Here is a 21,265-nt window from a genome sequence, read left to right on the forward strand (position 1 = left end):
TCCCGGTTGTGGACTCTGTCTATCATAGCCTGGAGATTTTTTCAAATGCTTTGTCATTTCGTCTTCTGTAACGGAGCTCTGATAGAACAGATTTGTCTCTCCATACAGCGATCAGATCCAGTACCTCCCAGACGGTCCACGCTAGAGCTCGTTTTGGGTTTGGGACTGCATCGCCACCTGTGCTGATCAGAGCTCCATGCTGGGCAAACAGGAAATGAAATTCAAAATTCGCGGGGCTTTTCCTGTTTACCTGGCCAGTGCATCCGAGTTCAGATTGCTTTCCAGAGCGGTCACAAGGGTGCACTGTGGGATATCGCCCGGAGGCCAATACTATTGAATTGCAGCCACACTAACCCTAATCCAACATGGCAATACCGATTTCCGCGCTACTCCCCTCGTCGAGGAGTACAGATATCGGTATTAAGAACCCTTTATATCGATATAAAGGGCTTCATTGTGTGGACGGGTGCAAGGTTAATTCGTTTTAAGGCTGCTAAATTCGGTTTAAATGCGTAGTGTAGACGAGGCCTAAGAAAGCGGCTGTTTGACCTACAAATAACGACAAAGTAAAACCTGCAAGAGCAGCCTTTCAGTTCAGAGGCCTGATAATAAGATGTTACTAATAACTGATGAAAGAGTTACAAACGACTCAAAACCATACTCAGAACAAACCGAATGGGAACACAGACAACACCATTTTTCTTCACTGCTCTTCAACCACAATATTCTCCCCATAGGGAGGTCCACCGCTCCTGGGGGTTCAGTGCCACAGTAACAGGGTGATGTGTGCAAGGGATGGAGGAAGCTGCTATTCCATCTCCCTAGTCCAAAAATCAGTTTAATAGCTAGTCCTGAGATAGAGGAAGTATCAGTTATTAAAGTCACAAGAACTAATTTAACATTGTGATTCCAGCCAATGTTAAAATGATCTAACATTCAGGTTAACAGAAACATTTCTAGTCCTCTGCATAGAACGCTCAAATGATGCAAAAATAGCAAGTTTGCTTTAAAAAGTCATAAAAGGGGTGTCATCCAGAATCTGACACTTGGTGAAACGTAAGTCCAGTTTGGGGATTGTGCTCTGCTTCTTAACAATCTGCCCTGAGGTTGCCACTCACAGTCACAAGCTACTCCAGATGGCTGGGGCCCTCTCATGGATCAGTAACTGGTTAGCAGCTTGGAAAGAAAGAGTAGGACTAAATAGTCGTTTTTGCAGTGGAAAGGGGTAAATAAAAGGCTTCCAAAGTATGAGACAAGGCTACAGACATTATGGCTCTTAGGTTTAGACAAGACCGTAGAGCACCAGTTCTCAACCAGGTGTCTGCCAAAAGAAATCAGGCTTGACCCACATCCCCAAGCCACCAAGCCTACCTGCCTGCATTGAAGTGGGAGAGAAAGGGCATAACAAAAAATTGCAGCATCAATGCAGAAGAGAGAACTCTTCCCCTGCCATTATCAGTAAGGGTTGCCTCACAGCCACTGATTCCCTGAACAGAAATAGCAAAAGTCCAACCACAATTCTACTTCCTTTCCACTACAAGAGATAATGGGTGGGAGCTGCTCTCTTGAGACTGTCCTGCTGCTGCCCAGGCACATGGCAGACAGAGCTTGGCCCGCAAGCCGAGGGTTTTGATCTCTTGAAGGCCCAGAGGGAAAAGAGACAAGTGCTCGTGTATTAGAGAATGGTTTTGATCCATTGACCTCTGGGTTATGGGCCCAGCACGCGTCCGCTGCACCACTCTGCTGGCTCTTTACTCCCCCTGCCACCCAGCCACCTCTATCTGGATTAGTGCCTTACGAGCTCTCACGCTGGCAGGCATATGCGCCGGCTGCTAGGCAGCTGCCCTGGTCACAGGCTTTTACAGCTTCTACAGGGTAAAAAGGATCTATTTGGGGTTTGGACCCCATTGGGAGCTGGGTAGCTGAGTGCCGGAGACGGGAGTACTGCTTAAACTGTTTTCAATTAAGCCTTCAGCTCGTGGGGGATGAGGTTCAGCCTTTGATCCATGTCTGCAGCAGGCAAGCGCCTCTGGCTCAATCGGCCCCCACCCTGCCCCCACTGTATTAGCAGACTAAAACCTGGAGCAAAGGCACACGCCTTGCAAGGGAACAGGAGCCGGGATCTCGAACAAATGTCAACATTTTAGTAAGATGACATTCAAAGAAGAAAAAGGTGTATGGTACAGCATTTAGGTGTAGAAGTTTCTGGTGATCAGGGAACAATGTACAGATTACCCAGGGGGTGCGAAGTTCGATTTAAGATCGGGTGGCGTAAGGAATACAGAATCTGCAATAGCCCTGACTGGGGGTAAAAGGTTAACGTACAGACACTGAGTTAGGAGGGTATGTTGTCCATGTGAGGGCTACGTTCAGGTGTGGAGTTTAAGAAGCAGGTACGACAATGAAAATGGATTCACCCGCGTTTGGTGAGTTTTAACATTCAGTGTTTTTTAATCTTTGCCACAATCTAGTTTAAGCAGGGTCGGTATGAACTCTACCCTGCCATCTGTTGGTGATCTCTTGTAAAGGCCTTTTGGGGCTGATGTTATTTGCATGGTTACACCCACCCCAGATTGCATGAGGGGAGTGCTTATCCAAATGGTCATTTCAGCTGCTGTGGGATCCCCCATCTCTTTGTTATTGGGGCAGGAGTAATCAAGTGTATTTTCCTGTTTAGTTTGGATCAAGGAGAGAGTAACTGTACCTGGCATTTGAGACCTGAGAGCTTGCCCCTCGCCTGGAAAGGACTCATCATTAAGGGGTATGGGTTCCAAACCCTCCCCCTCTCCAAGTGTGTGGGAAGTAGGAATAGATGTTTGTTCTTGGTCTGATTGTTTTTGTGTCTGGTGTCTAAAAGCAGAGATATTTTGGAATAACTTTAGAATTGTTGTTAGTACTGAAGTTTCTCATCTTAAAGTTATGCTATTAGGTTTCTTCTACAGTATATTTTGGTGCTGAAAGGTAAAGGTTGCTTTGTGTGTGCTGTTATGGAGTGAAGTAACAAAGGTTGGTTGCGGAGAGGGTGCATGTGCCACCTCAGCTGGGGTCCCAGAGTCCAGAATTTGCATAAACTCACCCCCTTAACTGATTAACAAGCTTGCCCTGCTAACTCTTCCAGCAAAACAGGCCAAAGAAAGTGTATGCAAGCCCTGTACTGCAGCCCCAGTACTATTTTCGGTTCCTTCCCACAGATCTTTCACTCCGCACCAGTCCAGTTCCTTGCTGTTGCTTGTCCAACCACTGCATGCATGTTCTAGACCGGACCCTGAGCTGATTCCTGACTGTTGTGCTCCATACAGCCTGGCCTGTTTGTGTCTCTGTGGTGCAATGGGTCAGCACGTTTGGCTCTTAACTGAAAGGATGGTGGTTCAAGCCACCCAGGGACAGTGATAAGCCTTTGCTACTTCCTTGCTTTCCTGCGGGCAGGGCTGGCTTTAGGCCAATTCAACCAATTCCCCTGAATCGGGCCCCGCACCCAAGCCCTGCTGGTGCACTGTACTAGGGTGGCCCAGCTTCCCCAGGGGGCAATTTAAAGGGCCTGGGGCTCCCTAGCAGGGACTGGAGCCTCAGGCTGTTTAAATTCCCACCAGAGCCCCACTGCTGGAGACTTGGGGGCTATTTAAAAAGTCTGGGGCTTCCCTTGCTTCTACCGCCCCGGCCCTTTAAACAGCCCCCGGAGCCCCGCCACTTCCCCAGGGCTCCCGCGGCTATTCAAAAGGCTGGGGCGGTGGAAGCAGGGGAGCCCCAGGCCCTTTAAATAGCCCCCGAGCCCTGGGCTGCTGCTGCTACCTTGGTGGAGGAGGGGGCACTTACCGTACAGGGTAGGCTGTACCCCCTGTACCCGCACCCCTGCCCACAGCCAGCCCCTGCTGCACCCCCTTCCCTGCCTGCACCAGCCCCGCACCCCGTGCCCTGTCTCCAATCAACCATTGCTGCACTCCCCTGCCTTAAGCCAGCCAGTCCCACACTCCTCTGTCTCCAGGCCTGCCAACCCCTGTGCACTCCCCTGAGGCCCTGCCTGAAGCCAACCAGCCCACTCCACCCCACATCCCCCTGCCTGCTGCCAGCCCCTGTCAGCAGCCATTCCCACACACCTTTCCCTACCTGCAGCCAGCCCATTTGCAGCCAGTCCTGCACCCCCTGTCCTGTCTGCAGCCAGCCCCACACGCCTTGCCCTGCTTGCAGCCAGACCCTACCTCCAGTCAGCCCCTGCCCTGCCTCCAGCCAGCCCCATGTCCACTGGTGCCCTGCAGTTCCCAGGGCAGTAACCCTGCACACACGCTGCAATGAGAGGGGCAGTGAACAGCTGTGACCCACACATGTGCACCTAGGGTGACCAGACAGCAAGTGTGAAAAACTGGAACAGGGTGGGGGGTAATAGGATCCTATATAAGCAAAAGACCCCCCAAATCGGGACTGTCTCTATAAAATCGGGACATCTGGTCACCCTAGCACACCCCCAGGGAGTGGCGGGGACCCACACATGTGAAACGGAGCTCATTTCTAGTTCAGGCCCATCTTTTTAAAAAAGAATTTTAGGTAGGGTTAACATACATCCGTATTTTCCTGGACATGTCCAGCTTTTTGGTTCTTAAATAGACCATCTGGGAGAAATTTTTAAAAATATGGATGTATGGTAACCCTATTGGTACAAAAAATACATACTGTGGCACATCCCTTAAATCAGAACTTTTTACAGGGAACCGGCTGCTAAGAAATGAAAGGCTTTTATTTACATGGTTTTTTTTTTAGTCATCCCTGCCGGGGCCCCGCCGAATATGTTCGAATTGGGCCCCGCACTTCCTAAAGCTGGCCCTGCCTGCGGGGAGCCTCAAAGGTCCCATTTTGCTGCCTCTTGGCCTCAGTGCGTTCAGCTAGTGGCCCAAAGACCGGGCTGGATGTCATTCAGAAACCCATCTCCCTGCAGCTGTTCCAGAGGCTCAGGTTTAATCCTCAAGGCCGAGCACAAAAACTTTCAGCCAGGAACATTTCGCTCTCTCCCCGCCTCCGCCCAAGTGGCAAAGGAGAAGCAGACGAGACACGCCGTCTCAAAGACGCCTCCCTCCCACTTCCCTGTAGGCTGTGCAAAGCTCTTGGCCTGCCTCACGCCTTGTCAGGAAAGCGCGGCCATGCTGCTCACGCCTGAGTCACGTCCGCAGCCTGGCCTGCCCTGGCTGACGGTGTGCAGAGCCACGCCAGTCAATGGCAGTTTGAGTCAGGAGCCTAGGCTCTTTCCCCTGACAGCCACACACACAGCACTGCCTGGTGTCCCGAGAGCCTCCTTCCTGTTCTCCCGCAGCACACGCTGCCTGCCAGTGTGGGTGGGAAAAGGGGACCAGGAAGTACTGCAGCCTCATTCCAGGACAGGAGGCCCTCGCCATACCCAGGCCTGCCTCTTGCCTTCAGTCCAGGTAGCCTCATGGCCTAGGCTCTTGGTGCTCTGCTGGTCACTGCCTTGCTGGAAGGCCCTGAGGGAAAAGAAGCAAGCACACGTAGCAGAGGATGGCTTTGATCCATTAATTTCTGGGTTATGGGCCCAGCACACTTTTGCTGCACCATTCTGCTGGTTTTTCATGACCGCTGCCACTCAGCCACCACTATCTGGATTAGCACCTTATGCGCTCTCACGCTGGCAGGCAGATGCACAGTCTGCTAGGCAGCTGTCCTGGTCACAGGATATTACAGCTTCTACAGGGTAAAAGGGATCTATTTGGGGTTTGGACCCCATTGGGAGCTGGATAGCTGAGTGCCAGAGACGGGAGCACTTCTTAAACTGTTTTCAGTTAAGCCTTCAGCTTCACCCTCACCTGAAAAGTACTCACCATTAAGGGGTATGGGTTCCAAATGCCAAAAGCATGTGGGAGGTAAGAATGGGTGTTTAGTTGTCTGTGGTTGTTTTAGTTGATTTCCTTTTTGCTGTTCCTGGTGTGTAAAGACAGAGACATTTTTGAATCTCTTAAAATTGCTGTTAGTGCTACAGTCCCTCACCTTAAGCTTATGCTATTAGATCTCTTCTGTGATATATTCTGGTTCTGAAAGGTAAAAGGTCGCTCTGTGTGTGGCATTATGGAGTGAGGTAGGCAAATGTTGGTTGCAGAAATGGGGCATGTGCCACAACAGTCCTGCCCCCCAGCTGCATTCCCTGAGTCCAACCTGCAAAATTTCCATGCAGTCAGAGTGGAAAAGAGCATTTTACCTAACTGTGAAGTTGCTTACAACTTCCAGTGTGTAAGTGAGATCAGAATCTTCCCACTCTAAGTACATCTAAAATTTATACTTAACTATTAGTGATTTTAAGTCTGTAGCATAGAACTGATTTGTACTTCAATCACAAAAAGCTTTATTTTTAAACTAGAAAAGAAAAAAAGCCATAAAATCTGCAGTTAAAAACTTCAAAAAAGACCCATAGCACTAAATTTAAACGTTCATTTTCAACCTTTTTATTTCACTATGCTTTGGAACCCATGTCCCTTGCCTAATGAGATATATGTAGGTTCGGGTGACTCCCAAAAGCATGAACTGCTAAGGACCGTTCTACTGTCCTTGATTCATATCACCAGGATAACTACACTTTATTACTCCTGCCCTAATAAGAAAGAGATTGGGGATCTCACAGCAGCCGAAATGACCATTTGGACAAGCACCCCCATCATGCAATGCGGGGTGGGTGTGACCATGCACATCAGCAACAAAAGACTTTTACAACACATCACCAACAGATGTCAGGGTAGAGTTCATTCTGACCCTGCTTACATCCTCCCCACAACCAAGAATTGATGCTCCTGGTAAATCACACTCCCTATTATACCAAATCATTGGTATTGAATGCTGAAGTCACAGCTAGCAAAAGTAGCCACCCATCTCTGCCCTGCAGCATCCAGCTTAGCCCTTGTTAACACATAAGTCAGTGGATTGTTCTCTGTCCATACCTGAAACTGAGCACCACACAAGTAGTCTCCAAAGTTCTCAGTGATGGCCCATTTCAAGCCCAAGAACTGCAGCTGGTGGATGGGATAGCAAGTTTCGCTATCAGACAGTCCTCAGCTGGCAAAGGCTACAGATTTACATTTGCCTTCCACTTCCTGGTACGAGACTGCTCCCAAACCCTCCAAACTGGCATCAGCATGCAGGATAAATGGCTTGTTTGAGTCAGCAGAGACTAGGACTGGCACATGAATCAGGCAAATAATGATTTCCCGTAAAGCTCTGTCACATCTCTCATCCCGCCATGTCCCAAATGGAGAGGAGAGGAGCCCCTCCCCTGTCCCAGCCCAAGAACACCAGATCTGTGGAGGCAAGATGTCTGTAGCCCAAACCAGCTGGAGCTGCTGGGGAGAGGAGTTCTCCCCTCAGCCCAGGCCCACTGGAGTTGCTATTGCAGTGGGGGAGAGATGTCTTTCATCTAGTTCTTAGATGCCTTGATAAGAGGGGGGCCTGAGTTTTTTCTTCCCACCTACAGCTCAAATTTCTTTTTCCCCCACCACTTTCTGCTCTAGCCTGATCTCCCTCTTTCACCTCAATTCTCTTTTTCCTGGTCTTGTTCCAGAGCCCTGACAGCCCAATTCTCTGCCCTAACCCCGTGCCCTCTACTGCACCCTGAACCTCTCATTCTAACCCCACCCTAGAGCCTGCACTCCCAGGGCCAGTGCCCTCATCCACCTGCACTCCAACTCTCTGTCCCTGTACCCTGATTTAGGGTGTACTAATAATATTAATTTGGATAATATGATGAAAATTTAATTTATTAGCTTACATTTATTTAATTTAATTGAGTTACAAAGTTACAGTTGCTTTACTGCTATTCAATAGATACATAGGGCATTATATGCAACAAAGTTTTGGTTAATGTCTTTTACCACACTTCCTTGATAACCTGGTGGTAAGAGACACAGAACCAGCCTTGCAGTTCAGGTTTCTCAATTCTTGAGTGAAAGATGCAGCGCTTAGAAAAAGCTACTGTTACTTAGGGTTTACTTGACTAAGTTAAACTTAAAATCAAAACCTAATAAACAAAGAATAAAAACTTACGGAAATGGAGCTTAGCCTAGTTCCCTTGAAACTTAAAGTTTCAGAACAAGTACATGCCTACTGCTAGTACATAGAGAGAGAGTGGAGGAAGTAAGTCAGAATGATAGAGTGAAGTGCTCTAGTGAGGTGGGCTACCTCTTTTATAGGGCACAAGCACCGGAAATCCTTCCTCCTATGTCCAAATTTCATTCCTCACCCACAAAACGTTAGGGTACGCTTACTTCACAGGCTAGTGTGTTTGTGCATGTTGATGACATGTACATATGCACATAAGTTCCCTTGTGTTGCACCTGTTAAGTCTGTGGGTAGAATACTGAAAAAAAAAACCCTATGCCATTCTCCATTGTCGATTGGTCTAAGTAAAGGTCTTAGACAGGCGTGAGTACTTATCTATTTAAGTAACAAGATACAGGTCAACTTTGCTTTCTTAGTAAAAGGTCACAATATAGGATATGCTAACCTTGCCTTAGCTTAACATACAGGATATGGCCTGTAGGGTCTCGTAAGTCATGTGCCCCAGCCTCCTAATCATTTCTATTGCCCGCCGCTGGACCCTCTCCAAATTGTCCACATCCCTTCGCATGTGGGACCCAATCCCAAAAGTACCCACATTTCACCCCTAATGGCCCCCAAATGCCAGATTTTAATATGTACATAGGGTGCTCCCATGGTCATGTCACTCCCGAGCTCTCCAGTGGAGCCTGCTGGCAGAGAACAAGGTCAAAATCAGCCAGGACGTCGCTCAGTCAATTCCCTGTGCTCCCAGCAGGTGGTATCGGAAAGCTCCAAGATGGCTCACTTCCCTTTCTCTCATCAGCTTCAGGCCCCAGGGTTACAAATGCCCAAACTAGTTGGGATTCTCCCCTGGGCTCAGGGTGTGGGGCTGCTCTGAGGGGATGGACTTGCACACTTGGGATATTAGTGCAAAGATACAATTTCAATTTCTCTTAGAGAAATTTGAGGGCAATTTATATTTGGTAAAAATCTTATTTCGTGAAAGGAAAGCTGCAGTGATAGCCTGGTTACTGGGGTGCAAAACACTTTCCTCCTGCAAGAAACAAGAAGTTAGAATTAGACATTTACATCATTTGTTCCAATGTTGGCACAGGTTTAATTTTGCTTCTGTGCAGGTTTGTTTCAGGCGGTGACTGTTTTGGTTTATTGGGTTGTTTTGGTTTTTTAAGTTGGAATGGAGATTTTAATTGACATTTGCTGGATTCGAATGGCTGACCTGCAACACCAGTTTTGACATACTTCTGCATATTTTATACAGATTTGGCCAGTATTCAAGGATACAATTCCTTTATAGGAGGTTTTAGAGTTCAGGCTTATTTATTTGATGTTATTTTAACATCCTGCTGTAGCACACCTTTTTGATAAAACCTTGAAATTATTAATTTATGGCATTTGTTAGTTTTATTTTTAAAAACAAAGTTTTTCTTAATGTTTGGGTTTTAAATTAAGCATTGTTTTTGGTTTCAAATTTTCATTTAGGTTTTGGTTGTTGATGGGATCTTTAAGAACTTTGGATTTAATACTAAAATTTGGACAGATTTAGCTTATTGAAAGTAAACTGTTCACTATTTTATTTTAATAAAGGTTGTATTGCTGTAAACCCTGGCCAGTGGGAGAGGAGATGAGCCTGGCCTTTAACTGAGAAGGAGCAGAGGCATGGGAGAGGCCAGGTGATGGGGGGGCACAGCCCCCCAATTTTTTTTGTCTACCCACCTCAGTCTCCCACCAAACGAGAAGAGTCTGATGCCACTCCTGCTGGTCACTGGGTATCACTGCTGCTCCACGGGAAACATGCTCTGTGCATTACCCAGCTTGGTGAGAAATACACTCTGTGCCTTACCGTGACTGGTCCGTGGGTGTCACTGCTCCTAGAAGGCAGACACACGCTGTGCATTACACCACCTGACCGCTGGGTGTCATTGCTGTATCAATGGAAACACTTTCTGTGCATTACCCTGAATGACCACGAGATGTCACTGCTGCTCCAAGGGAAACATACTCTGTGTGTTACCCTGATTGGCCACTTGGTGTCACTGCTGCGCCAAGCAAAACACCTTCTGTGCATTACTCTGACTGCCCACTGGGTGTCACTGCTGCGCCAAGGGAGACATAAGAGCGGCCAGACTGGTTCAGACGCAAAGTCCATCTAGCCCAGTATCCTCCTGTCTTCTGACAGTGGCCAGTGCCAGGTGCCCCAGAGGGAATGAACAGAGCAGCTAATCATCAAGCGATCCATCCCCTGTTGCCCATTCCCAGCTTCTGACAAACAGAGGCTACAAGCACCATCCCTGCCCACCCTGTCTAAGAGCCCTTGATGGATCTATCCACCATAAACTTATCTAGTTCTTTTTGAACCCTGTTATAGTCTTGCCCTTCACAACATCCTCTTGCAAGGAGTTCCACAGGTTAACTATGCAACTGTCTTGAGTTTACCCCCCCTCCCCTGGCAAGGTTGTATATGGAAAAGAGGATGAGGATGAGGAGAGCCATGATGTGTCTGTCAGTGGCTGGTGCCTCAGTTTCCTCTAGGCAGCAGTGCTGCAGGCTCCTTTGGTCTGTGCCCATGCAACTATGTCTGGGGAAGGAGGAGTAGAGGCTCATTCTTCGCAGCCCCACGCCCCACCCCTAGCAGCTGGGGAATCCAGGCCAAATTTAATCCTGGTAGCTGGGCTGGGATTAGCCTGGGCTGGGGTAGGGCTGGGGAGGAATTGGGAGGGATACAGACGCACCTGCTGTGAGGGAAGATCCTCCCATTCCCTGCCAACTCCATTCACTCCTTGCAGCACCGCACCCCCTAGCATTTCTTTCTCTGTCATGGGAACTGTCTGCTGCTTCTTCTCCCTTAGCATCATCTCTCCCCATCCTGGAGCACTGGCATTGCCCATCCTGTGCAAACAGGCAGGCCCCGGTGTGCCCCATGGCACTGCCCTGCAATTGTGGAGGCAGCTGTTGGATGGAGCCATATCAAAATATGGGGGTGGGCAAGGCTGGGGACCAGGACTCCTGGGTTCTCCCCTCAAATGTGGGAGGGGAGTGGAGATTAGGGGGTAGAGTGGGGGAGGGACAGGGCTGGGATCCAGGGCTACTGCTTTTTCTGGTTTTCTCCACCTCCTGCAGCTGCCTCTATCCTTTCAATGTGTTTCTTGTTCCATATTCATTTGCTGACTTGTGTAAATCACCCCAGAGGTGGCTGCATCTCAGTGTTGGGTGAGGCACCCTTGGCTGCATCACCTCCTAACCGCGTCTCTCTCCCCCTTCGGGTGACCCTGCAGCACTCAGCAAACATCCACAAGATCATGGGGCACTTTGAGCACTGCGCAGGCAGGGGCCAGGCGCCCAGCCCTCCCTCCAGAGAATGGGACACAGCATCGACTACTTTTTACAGGGATTAAAAAGGGGCAAAGGAGGGCAAATCAGAGGAGTAGGTGGCCAGGGTCTGAGCAGGGGGTGGAAATTGACTGGTCGGGGGTCAAGCAGCTGGAGGCAGAGTTAGGAGAGGGACTGAAGGCAAAGTCAGGGAGGTGGGAAGGAGCCGGAGTTAAGCCCGGAGGGAGGCGCTGCCAGAGGGTTAAACCCCGGCACAGGCAGGGGCCGAGGGGGAACAGTTATCCCGGTGGGCTGAGACTCCAGTGTTTGCAAACATGGGTGGGGGGAGCAGAGGGCTTTTTTATTTCCCCTCTCACAGGCAGCACCTCTCAGCATGGACTTCCCAGGGCTGGGCTCTTAAAGGCACAGGCATCCCACTGCCTAGACACTGCAGCTCCTCTCTGATGTAACCTACTGAGGTGCTGCAGTAGGAGACTCAATTCAGTGAAACTGGGCATTCCCTATACGCCCCCCAGCCAGGGGGCTGTGCACCCCCTTCCCCGATTTCCCCAACACCCCCTCCCTCAGTGGTCAGGTAGTTACATGCAGCGCTGCCAATGTTGTCATTGGTTGCAAATTTGAATGGAAATTGAAACGTTAACACACACTTTAAAAGCAGATACAACGTATGAAAACTACTTGTACCTGAGAAAGTCAAATAGGTTTGGAAAGTCTGGACAAAGCCGGGTTTCCTCACCCAGCTGTTGTGTTTGCTGACAATGTTGGTGCATTGGCTTCGGCAGTGTTGGCCAACCTTAGAATTTCAAATGATGATTTGTAAGCGAGGTGTGAATGAGCTCTCCCCTGGCAGCTACTGATGACCAGGGTTGGGGGGAAGCTTTGGGACCAGACTGTATTTACATGAACTCACCTACTCTGCTGAGGTATCCAGCGGACAGAGCTGGGCTGCCTCTGCTCTAGGTGCCCGGAGGAGGGAAGGTGTGTGGGGCTCCAGCCTGGGACTCTTCCTCCCTCCTGCCAAGGCCTGACTATTAATCCCAGCGCTGGCACTCCTTTCTTCAAGCGCCATGTGGGCCAGAGGAAACGTGTGGTAGGAAGCACAAGGGCCAAGCTTGTGAACATCAGGTGCAGCACCAAGAATCCCAACTATCAGGGTAGCAAGTTCTAGAGCCCTATCCCATTGTGGCCATCCCTGCCAAAGACCTGGCTCTCGGAGGTGTGAGTCACCCAGCAGGAGGGGAAAGATTCACTCTTACACAGCTGGAGACAGGGGAGTTGAGCTCTGGGGCATTACCACAAGCATGGGTGGGTGGCAAGTTTGTAGAAATTTTGGTGGTGCCCAGAACCCGCCCCCAAACTCCACCTCCACCTGCCTAAGGCTCTGGGAGGGGGTTTGGGGGGATTAGGGTGCAGGATTCAGGCTTTAGGATGGAGTTTGGGTGCTGGGTGTAGGCTCCGGCAGGGTTGTAGAAAGGGGTGAGAGGTGCAGGCTCTGGGGGTGGGAAGGAGTGTGTGGGAAGGGGTGCACCCTCTGGGAGGGAGCGTAGGGCTGAGGATGAGGGATTCATGATGCAGGAGGGGGCTCAGGACTGGGGCAGAGTATCAGGGTTCAGAGGGAGCTCAGGGTTGGGGGTGTTGGAGAGGCTGAGGGCAGCCTGCACTAGGACTCTGGGGCAGCAGTTCTGCCCAGAATCCCTCTACTCCAGCAGCAGGAGCAGGCAGGGGACAGGCACATGCTGCTTTTTGTCAGGCAGGGATGCACCACAGCAGAGGGGAGGGGTGCCATGCAGGGGCCAGGGGAAGAGACCCAACTCCAAATATTGCTGGAGCAGGGCCCCCAGCCCTGAATGTTCCTGGAGCACGAGCACCACAAATGTATATAACCTGCCGCCTATGACCACAAGCCAACACAAGGTCCCACTGAGATTTGAACTCAGATTACAGGATTCAGAGTCCTGAGTGCTGCCCATTACACCATGGGAGCAGCTTGTGCTGCCTTCTCTGCACATCGGTGACCCTCATGGGGCTGGCTTGTGTAAGGGGGCTCTTGGCCCTTTACTAAAACTTAGTGTGTGTGTGTGGAGGGGGGGTTGGTTGGCTAGTTCCCAGCACCAATAGAAGGGGGAAGGATCAATGGGAAATCAGGACCCTGAGACTGACAGTCCCCAGGGACAATGGGGAGAGGCCAAAGCTCCAAGTTAGCTGCACTGACAGGCCAGACAGTGTAATAAGAGAGTCACCAGGCCAGGGGGTCCCATCCTCCATGTGAGCTGGAACTGCCTGGGCGAGAGTGGGGCAGAGCTAAGGAGAGAGCAGGAGCCCGAGAAGAGCCGGGGAGCAGAGCTGTGCAGGTGTAGTGCCAGAAACTGCTGCATGTAGGAATTTGCAACCTGTAGCAGTTACTGATACCTGAGGTTGTTCTTATTTGCTGACTTGTCCTAATTGGCTAAAACTTGACAGTGGTTTCTCTAGCAAAGGCCAGTCCCTGGCCCCTTGGTCCAGACATCCTCCTTCATATCAGGCTAGGGTGACCAGATGTCAAAGATGAAATATTGGGATGTGGGGGGCGGAGCAAAAAAAAAAAAGCCAGAGGGCCCCCCTGCCGCCAAGCGGAAGTGGCACAACCCCATCTCCAACCAATTCTTGGCTCCAACCTCTGCTACACCCCCAGCTCCCCCATCCTCTCACTCCTGGGCCCAGCCTGGGCTCCAAGCTCTGCAGCCGAGCCATGATCCGGGCCCCTCCTGCAGCTCCTGGGCAAGGGGTGAACCAGGCAGCTCCTGGCAGGAGCGTGTTTGCCCACTTGTGTCTCCACCCAACGCCCACCTGGGCCCTGCCTGCTCCATGCTGCCCCCACCCCAATGCGCTGCCCGCAGGCTGCAGGGCAGGAGCAGCTTCTGCGCTGCGCTCCTGGCCATGGCCATGGCCAGTGTGCAGACCTGCGGGGGAGGGGCGCAGCCTTCCCTCTCCAGGTCTGCAAGGGGAATGTAAAGCAGCCGTTCCTGCGGGAGTAAGGCGCTGCCATCCCTCCCTAGCTCTGCCAGAGGACTGGGCAGCAGCAGTATTAGCAGGGGCAGGGCGCTTGATTGTTTCCCCGGCTCTGCGAGGGGACTGGAGAGCGGCCGTTCCTGGGCGCGTGGTGTGCTAGGTTCCTTCCTAGCTCTGCGACGGGAGTGGGGAGCGGCCGTTACTGTGGCGGCGGGGCACTGGGTTCCCTCCCCAGCTCTGCCAGGGGCCTGCGGAGCAGCACTTCCTGTGGGATTAGGGCGCTGCCTTCTCTCCCTAGCTCTGCGAGACCACTGGGGAGCGGCCCTTCCTGCGGGATTAGGGCGCTGCCTTCCTCTCCCTAGCTCTGCGAGACCACTGGGGAGCGGCCCTTCCTGCGGGATTAGGGCGCTGCCTTCTCTCCCTAGCTCTGCGAGACCACTGGGAGCGGCCGTTCCTGCGGGATTAGGGCGCTGCCTTCTATCCCTAGCTCTGCAAGACCACTGGGGAGCGGCCCTTCCTGCTGGGGCGGGGCGCTGGCTTCCCTCCCCAGCTCTGCCAGGGGCATGGGGAGCAGCCCTACATACGGGATTAGGACGCTGCCTTCTCTCCCTAGCTCTGCGAAACCACTGGGGAGCAGCCCTTCCCGCGGCATTAGGCGCTGCGTTCTCTCCCTAGCTCTGCGACACCACTGGGGAGAAGCCCTTCCTGTGGGATTAGGGCGCTGCCTCTTCTACCTAGCTCTGCGAGACCACTTGTGAGCAGCCCTTCCTGCGGGATTAGGGCGATGCCTTCTCTCCCCATCTCTGCGAGACCACTGGGGAGCAGCCTTTCCTGTGGGATTAGGGCGCTGCCTTCTGTCCCTAGCTCTGCGAGACCACTGGGGAGCAGCCGTTCCTGAGGGATTAGGGCGCTGCCTCCTCTCCCTAGCTCTGCGAGACCACTGGGGAGCAGCACTTTCTGCGGGATTAGGACGTTGCCTTCTCTCCCTAGCTCTGTGAGACCACTGGGAAGCGGACCTTCATTCGTGGGCAGGGTGCTGGCTTCCCTCCCCAGCTCTGCCAAGGGCCTGGGGAGCACCCCTTCCTGCGGCATTAGGGCACTGCTTTCTCGTCCTAGCTCTGCGAGACCACTGGGGAACAGCCCTTCCTGCGGGATTAGGGCGCAGCCTTCTCTCCGTAGCTCTGTGAGACCACTGGGGAGCGGCCCTTCCTGCGGGATTAGGGCGCCGCCATCTCTTCCTAGCTCTGCGAAACCACTGGGGAGCGACAGTTCCTGCGGGATTAGGGCGCCGCCATCTCTCCGTAGCTCTGCGAGACCACTGGGGAGTGACAGTTCCTGCGGGATTAGGGCGCTGCTATATCTCCCTAGCTCTGCGAGACCACTGGGGAGCGGCCCTTCCTGCGGGATTAGGGCGCTACCTCCTCTCCCAAGCTCTGTGAGACCACTGGGGAGCGGCCCTTCCTGTGGGATTAGGGCGCTGCCTTCTCTCCCTAGCTCTGCGAGAGCACGGGGAAGCAGCCCTTCCGGCGGGATTAGGGCACAGCCTCCTCTCCCTTGCTCTGCGAGACCACTGGGGACCGGCCCTTCTTCGCGGGCGGGGCGCTGGCTTCCCTCCCCAGCTGTGCCAGGGGCCTGGGGAGCAGCTCTTTCTGCGGGATTAGGGCGCTGTCTTCTCTCCCTAGCTCTGAGAGACCACTGGGGAGCAGCCCATCCTGCGGGATAAGGGCGCTGTCTTCTCTCCGTAGCTCTGCGAGACCACTGGGGAGCGGCCCGTCCTGCGGGATTGGGGCACTGCTTCCTCTCCCTAGCTCTGCGACACCACAGGGGAGCGGTCTTTCCTGCGCGATTAGGGCGCCGCCTTCTCTCCCTAGCTCTGCGAGACCACTGGGGAACAGCCCTTCCTGCGGGATTAGGACGCCGCCATCTCTCCCTAGCTCTGCAAGATCACTGGGGAGCGACCGTTCCTGCGGGATTAGGGCGCCGCCATCTCTCCGTAGCTCTGCGAGACCACTGGGGAGCGGCCTTTCCTCCGAGATTAGGGCGCTGTCTTCTCTCTGTAGCTCTGCGAGACCACAGGGGAGCGGCCCTTCCTGCGGGATTAGGGCACTGCTTCCTCTCCCTAGCTCTGCGAGACAACTGGGGAGTAGCCCTCCCTGCGGGTTTAGGGCGCTGCCTTCTCTCCCTAGTTCTGCGAGACCACTGGGGAGCAGCCGTTCCTGCGGGATTAGGGCACTGCCTTCTGTCCCTAGCTCTGCGAGACGACTGGGGAGCGGCCCTTCCTGCGGCATTAGGGCTCTGCCTTCTCTCCCTAGCTCTGCGAGACGACTGGGGAGCAGCCCTTCCTGCGGGCTAGGGCGCTCCCTCCTCTCACTAGCTCTGCGAGACCACTGGGGAGCGGCCCTTCCTGCGGGATTGAGGCACTGCTTCCTCTCCCTAGCTCTGCGACACCACAGGGGAGCTTTCTTTCCTGCGCGATTAGGGCGCCACCTTCTCTCCCTAGCTCTGCGAGACCCCTGGGGAACAGCCCTTCCTGCGGGATTAGGGCGCCGCCTTCTCTCCCTAGGTCTGCGAGACCACTGGGGAGAGGCCCTACCTTCGGGATTAGGGTTCTGCCATCTCTCTCTAGCTCTGCGAGACCACTGGGGAGCGGCCCTTCCTGCGGGATTAGGGCGACGCCTTCTTTCCCTAGCTCTGCGAGAGCACTGGGGAGCAGCCCTTCCTGCGGGATTAGGGCACAGCCTCCTCTCCCTTGCTCTGCGAGACCACTGGGGAGCAGCCTTACCTGCGGGATTAGGGCGCTGCCTTCTCTGACTAGCTCTCTGAGACCACTGGGGAGCGGCCCTTTCTGCGGGATTAGGGCGCCGCCTTCTCTCCCTAGCTCTGCGAGACCACTGGGGAGCGGCCCATTCCTGCGGGATTAGGGCGCGGCCTTCTCTCCCTAGCTCTGTGAGACCACTGGGGAGCAGCCCTTCCCTGCGGGAGTGGGGGCGCTGGCCTTCCCTCCCCAGCTCTGCCAGGGGCCTGGAGAGCAGCCCTTCCTGTCGGTATTAGGCGCTGCCTTCTCTCCCTAGCTCTGCGAGACAACTGGGGAGCGGCCATTTCCTGCGGGGGATAGGGCGCTGCCTTCCTCTCCCTAGCTCTGCGAGAGCACTGGGGAGGGCCCTTCCTGCGGGATTAGGGCGCTGCTTCTCTCCCTAGCTCTGCGAGACCACTGGGAGCAGGCCCTTTCCTGCGGGATTAGGAGCCTGCCTTCTCTCCCTAGCTCTGCGAGACCACTGGGGAGCGGCCCTTCCTGCGGGATTAGGCGCTGCCTTCTCTCCCTAGCTCTGCGAGACCACTGGGAGCGGCCTTCCTGCGGGATTAGGGCGCTGCCTCTCCTCTCCCTAAGCTTCTGCGAGAGCCACTGGGGAGCAGCCCTTCCTGCTAGGGATTAGGGCGCTGCTCTCTCTCCCTAGCTCTGCGAGACACATGGGGAGCGAGGCCCATTCCTGCGGGATTAGGGCGCTGCCTTCTCTCCCTAGCTCTGCGAGACCACTGGGGAGCAGGCCCTTCCTGCTGGGATTAGGGCGCTGCCTTCTCTCCCTAGCTCTGCGAGACCACTGGGGAGCAGCCCTTCCTGCGGGATTAGGGCGCTGCCTTCTCTCCCTAGCTCTGCGAGACAACTGGGGAGCGCCGTTCCTGCGGGATTAGGGCGCTGCTTCTCGTCACCTACTCTGCGAGACACTGGGAGAGCGGCCCTTCCTGCGGATTAGGCTGCTGCTTTCTCTCCCTAGGCTCTGCGAGACGACTGGAGAGCGGCCCTTCCTGCGGATTAGGGGCTCTGCTTCTCTCCCTAGCTCTGCGAAACTACTGGGAGGCGGCCCTGCCTGCAGGATTAGGGAGCTGTTTTTTCTCCCTAGCTCTGCGAGACCACTGGGGAGCGGCCCTTCCTGCGGGATTAGGGCGCTGCCTTCTCTCCCTAGCTCTGCGAGACCACTGGGGAGCGGCCCTTCCTGCGGGATTAGGGCGCTGCCTTCTCTCCCTAGCTCTGCGAGACCACTGGGGAGCGGCCCTTCCTGCGGGATTAGGGCGCTGCCTTCTCTCCCTAGCTCTGCGAGACCACTGGGGAGCGGCCCTTCCTGCGGGATTAGGGCGCTGCCTTCTCTCCCTAGCTCTGCGAGACCACTGGGGAGCGGCCCTTCCTGCGGGATTAGGGCGCTGCCTTCTCTCCCTAGCTCTGCGAGACCACTGGGGAGCGGCCCTTCCTGCGGGATTAGGGCGCTGCCTTCTCTCCCTAGCTCTGCGAGACCACTGGGGAGCGGCCCTTCCTGCGGGATTAGGGCGCTGCCTTCTCTCCCTAGCTCTGCGAGACCACTGGGGAGCGGCCCTTCCTGCGGGATTAGGGCGCTGCCTTCTCTCCTTAGCTCTGCGAGACCACTGGGGAGCGGCCCTTCCTGCGGGATTAGAGGGCTGGCTTCTCTCCCTAGCTCTGCGAGACCACTGGGGAGCAGCCCTTCCTGCGGGATTAGGGCTCTGCCTTCTCTCCCTAGCTCTGCGAGACCACTGGGGAGCAGCCCTTCCTGGCGGGATTAGGGCGCTGCTTCTCTCCTAGCTCTGCTGAGACCACTGGGGAGCGAGCCCTTCCTGCGGGATTAGGGCGCTGTCTTCTCTCCCTAGTCTCGAGACCACTGGGGAGCGGCCCTTCCTGCGGATTAGGGCGCTGCTTCTCTCCTTAGCTCTGCGAGACACTGGGAGCGGCCCTTCCTGCGGGATTAGGGCGCTGCTTCTCTCCCTAGCTCTGCGAGACCACTGGGGAGCAGCCCTTCCTGCGGGATTAGGGCGCTGCCTTCTCTCCTAGCTCTGCGAGACCACTGGGGAGCGGCCCTTCCTGCGGGATTAGGGCGCTGCCTTCTCTCCCTAGCTCTGCGAGACCACTGGGGAGCGGCCCTTCCTGCGGGATTAGGGCGCTGCCTTCTCTCCCTAGCTCTGCGAGACCACTGGGGAGCAGCCCTTCCTGCGGGATTAGGGCGCTGCCTTCTCTCCCTAGCTCTGCGAGACCACTGGGGAGCGGCCTTCCTGCGGGATTAGGGCGCTGCCTTCTCTCCCTAGCTCTGCGAGACCACTGGGGAGCGGCCCTTCCTGCGGGATTAGGGCGCTGCCTTCTCTCCCTAGCTCTGCGAGACCACTGGGGAGCGGCCCTTCCTGCGGGATTAGGGCGCTGCCTTCTCTCCCTAGCTCTGCGAGACCACTGGGGAGCGGCCCTTCCTGCGGGATTAGGGCGCTGCCTTCTCTCCCTAGCTCTGCGAGACCACTGGGGAGCGGCCCTTCCTGCGGGATTAGGCGCTGCCTTCTCTCCCTAGCTCTGCGAGACCACTGGGGAGCGGCCCTTCCTGCGGGATTAGGGCGCTGCCTTCTCTCCCTAGCTCTGCGAGACCACTGGGGAGCGGCCTTCCTGCGGGATTAGGGCGCTGCCTTCTCTCCCTAGCTCTGCGAGACCACTGGGGAGCGGCCCTTCCTGCGGGATTAGGGCGCTGCCTTCTCTCCCTAGCTCTGCGAGACCACTGGGGAGCGGCCCTTCCTGCGGGATTAGGGCGCTGCCTTCTCTCCCTAGCTCTGCGAGACCACTGGGGAGCGGCCCTTCCTGCGGGATTAGGGCGCTGCCTTCTCTCCCTAGCTCTGCGAGACCACTGGGGAGCGGCCCTTCCTGCGGGATTAGGGCGCTGCCTTCTCTCCCTAGCTCTGCGAGACCACTGGGGAGCGGCCCTTCCTGCGGGATTAGGGCGCTGCCTTCTCTCCCTAGCTCTGCGAGACCACTGGGGAGCGGCCCTTCCTGCGGGATTAGGGCGCTGCCTTCTCTCCCTAGCTCTGCGAGACCACTGGGGAGCGGCCCTTCCTGCGGGATTAGGGCGCTGCCTTCTCTCCCTAGCTCTGCGAGACCACTGGGGAGCGGCCCTTCCTGCGGGATTAGGGCGCTGCCTTCTCTCCCTAGCTCTGCGAGACCACTGGGGAGCGGCCCTTCCTGCGGGATTAGGGCGCTGCCTTCTCTCCCTAGCTCTGCGAGACCACTGGGGAGCGGCCCTTCCTGCGGGATTAGGGCGCTGCCTTCTCTCCCTAGCTCTGCGAGACCACTGGGGAGCGGCCCTTCCTGCGGGATTAGGGCGCTGCCTTCTCTCCCTAGCTCTGCGAGACCACTGGGGAGCGGCCCTTCCTGCGGGATTAGGGCGCTGCCTTCTCTCCCTAGCTCTGCGAGACCACTGGGGAGCGGCCCTTCCTGCGGGATTAGGGCGCTGCCTTCTCTCCCTAGCTCTGCGAGACCACTGGGGAGCGGCCCTTCCTGCGGGATTAGGGCGCTGCCTTCTCTCCCTAGCTCTGCGAGACCACTGGGGAGCGGCCCTTCCTGCGGGATTAGGGCGCTGCCTTCTCTCCCTAGCTCTGCGAGACCACTGGGGAGCGGCCCTTCCTGCGGGATTAGGGCGCTGCCTTCTCTCCCTAGCTCTGCGAGACCACTGGGGAGCGGCCCTTCCTGCGGGATTAGGGCGCTGCCTTCTCTCCCTAGCTCTGCGAGACCACTGGGGAGCGGCCCTTCCTGCGGGATTAGGGCGCTGCCTTCTCTCCCTAGCTCTGCGAGACCACTGGGGAGCGGCCCTTCCTGCGGGATTAGGGCGCTGCCTTCTCTCCCTAGCTCTGCGAGACCACTGGGGAGCGGCCCTTCCTGCGGGATTAGGGCGCTGCCTTCTCTCCCTAGCTCTGCGAGACCACTGGGGAGCGGCCCTTCCTGCGGGATTAGGGCGCTGCCTTCTCTCCCTAGCTCTGCGAGACCACTGGGGAGCGGCCCTTCCTGCGGGATTAGGGCGCTGCCTTCTCTCCCTAGCTCTGCGAGACCACTGGGGAGCGGCCCTTCCTGCGGGATTAGGGCGCTGCCTTCTCT

The 21,265-nt window shown here is 55.2% G+C and overlaps 1 protein-coding gene and 1 non-coding gene across 2 annotated transcripts in view; one reads left to right on the forward strand and one right to left on the reverse strand.

Annotated features, from left to right (window-relative positions):
• LOC127055903 (zinc finger protein 707-like) overlaps positions 1 to 21,265 on the reverse strand; it is a 288,200-nt gene that overhangs the window by 172,494 nt on the left and 94,441 nt on the right. The window lies entirely within an intron of this gene.
• Positions 3,314 to 3,386, forward strand: TRNAK-CUU (transfer RNA lysine (anticodon CUU)). The gene has a single exon. It is a non-coding gene; the product is annotated as a tRNA-Lys (tRNA).

This window comes from Gopherus flavomarginatus, chromosome 7 (assembly GCF_025201925.1).
Source record: "Gopherus flavomarginatus isolate rGopFla2 chromosome 7, rGopFla2.mat.asm, whole genome shotgun sequence".
NCBI lineage: Eukaryota > Metazoa > Chordata > Testudines > Testudinidae > Gopherus > Gopherus flavomarginatus.